This window comes from Apteryx rowi, unplaced genomic scaffold, assembly GCF_003343035.1.
Source record: "Apteryx rowi isolate R43461 unplaced genomic scaffold, aptRow1 scaffold_24, whole genome shotgun sequence".
In the NCBI taxonomy this organism is placed as follows: domain Eukaryota; kingdom Metazoa; phylum Chordata; class Aves; order Apterygiformes; family Apterygidae; genus Apteryx; species Apteryx rowi.
In genome coordinates, this window is record NW_020448752.1 from 2,465,806 (window position 1) to 2,468,543 (window position 2,738).

Here is a 2,738-nt window from a genome sequence, read left to right on the forward strand (position 1 = left end):
GGAAGTGTCCCCCTTGTCCCCGCCGCCGCTGCCGGTAAACAAAACCGACCCAGGCTCCGCGTTTCCTGCTCGCCCCGCCGAGAGGAAACGTCAGCGTCGCCTGAGCGCAGCGGCTCTCGGGCATTAATAGCGCGCAGGAAGCAGCTCGGCGTTTGGGGAGTCGGTTTTTTTTCCCACTGCTTTCCCCCCCTCCCCGGCTCGTGGGGTTGTCCGCGGGACGCGTGGCGGCCCTGTCGCCCGGCCGCAGACGGGGAAGCGTGGACGTGACGCCCGGCGAGTCCCCGGCGGCGCGGCGGGTATGATTCAGGGATTCCTGGCTTGCCGTCACGGCCTGTGCCGAATCCTTCGCACCACGTTGGCCCGCTCTTTAAGGAGAGAAAAAAAAAAAAGGATTTTTAAATTTTAACATTAAAACCATCAAAAGGCTATGAAATATATGCAGATTGCTAGGTTTAAACAGTTGGTTATCTGTCATTGAGAAAGGTCAGTTTTCTGCCGCACTGATGCGAAGTGCGGCCAGGAGAACTCCGGATCCCGCGCATCTTATTTTTTTGAGATAGTCATTTTTCCATTCCTGCTAGGAAAATTGGCCCCCACGGCTGCGAGATGCACCTCTTCTTAATGACCTCTGCGTGGAAGCAGCAAAACTAAAAAGCGATTTTCGTTGTTTCTGAAGGATACAAACTGTTTTTATTTCTAGAAGCCATGGGTAATAATGCAGGACGCTGATGTGACACTTGTAATGCTGTAAGCTCACTAAGGGTTTTGACAGTACTGATGCACTGCATACACTAATCATCACCATCTCCTTACCTGGAAGTAACTGAAAATAGCCACTCTTTTTCCTCTCCCATCTCGCAGTGAAATGGTGATGTGGGATTTTGACATGCCTGTTGCTCAAACTTCTTTGTAGCTTGCTCAATAGTTCGTTTTCCACTTTAGTGGTATTTGAGAAGTTCAGATGCGGACGCGAGAGCTGCTTGCGTTGAGACACTTGTAGCCAATGAGATGTTTGTAACTCTTTCCAAAGTGTATTAAGAATTGAACACTGCTTCATCCTGCCTTTTCTGGATAATTCCCGGACTGTGTATTGAATGGACAGAAATGGAATAAGTACAGCATTCAATAAATCTTAATGCTGTGTGGTTTTCCTAGAGAACCTCAAATCTAACTATGAGCTGTTTCAGGTTTAGCTTGTGACTGCATCTGGTACCTCAGAGGAATGTTAACAGTGGAAATAATGAAATCTGATTTCAGACATACAAGTTTTGCTTTATCTGTTACAATAATGTCAGCATTTTTTCTTTCATACTATGGGGCATGACTAGGAAAGCCTTAAAAACATTTCTGGATATTAGGTGGCACTGTCGAAGCCATGTACTGTTCTTTGAAAGTTCAGAAACAAGAAACAAAGTGAGTGCAAARTAAGGCTTGGAATTAGATGGAAATTGCTCTTGGTTTATAGAATTGTCAAAATTAATTATAAGATTATTTTTTCCTGTCTTGAATAGTCAATCCTTTTAGATTTTCTTTTGCTTATTGTTGCTTAATGTGATTTATAGTAAAGAACAGGACTGCAACTGAATAATTACGGCAAGATGCTTTCATTGTTTAGCATGTTGAAGGAAAAACTTTTTTCCTGGCATTGCTCAGGTTTTGATGTAGTTGGAGTTTGGACCTTTAAATGCATATGACTGTATATTACCTGGACTACTTATTTGAATTTGGATGCTAGGGAGAGCTAGCTAGATATTTGAATGTAATGTTTAGAGCAAAGCCAGGGTTGTGAAGTACACACRTAACTCAGAACTCGTTTGTAATTAACTCAGTCACATAATAAAGCAAAAATAATTACAGATGTTAGTAATTGGGGATTAAGTTTTTCCTACACAGTCCTCCTTTTTGACCACTTAAAGGCAGAAAAACAAATTCAGTTAAAATCTTTGCCAGGTTTTGCAACTACACTGRTCAGACAGGCCTGAGATAATTGGACTGAGCGGGAATTCACAAATTCAGAGAAGTCAGAATTTTTTTGTTTCTTTGCCCAATGTTCTGCTCCTACAAATCTGACTAAATATTTCTTGTTCTAATTGCTGAAGTTTCAACTTTTCTTTCTTTTTTTTTCTGTTCTGAATGTGACTGTTTAGGTTAGTGTTTGTATTTTTCAGAAAATATGCTGATACTCCTGCCACTGAGTGTATTGTTATTGCTCTTCGGGCATTTGGAAGCTGATAAAGATATAACAGCATATTTGCCTACGAATCTGCTTTTGTCAGGTGACATTTACTCCCACTTTACTCGGACTCAGAGTCAAAATCTGACATCTGTCTGCTGAGATTTCTTTTTTATTTGAGCTTGGTCTTTTATTTTAAATGTCAGGTACCACAAGTCATGGAAGTACTTTAAGATACCTTAATAAGAACTGTATCTAGTGAGCAAAGCCGCACAGAGAAGATTGGCTTAATATGCATTTGTGTTTCCRTTGTCTTTTCTGCCCAGTTTTGAGCACTTTTTATGTGCAACRTGTGGCTGCCTGTACAGGTGATCATGCAGGTATACTCTAGCGACCTGTATTCTTGAAGCGGTTTTTACTCTGTTATTGACCACTGGAGGTCTTGAGATGTGAAACATTTGTAAAGGGGAGGGTCCTCACTATCCTTGTGAAGGTCCTCAGTAAAACTTGCACTCAATTAGTAATTTTATCTTTATTTAGCCGTAGCAGACTAATGTAGAGTCAG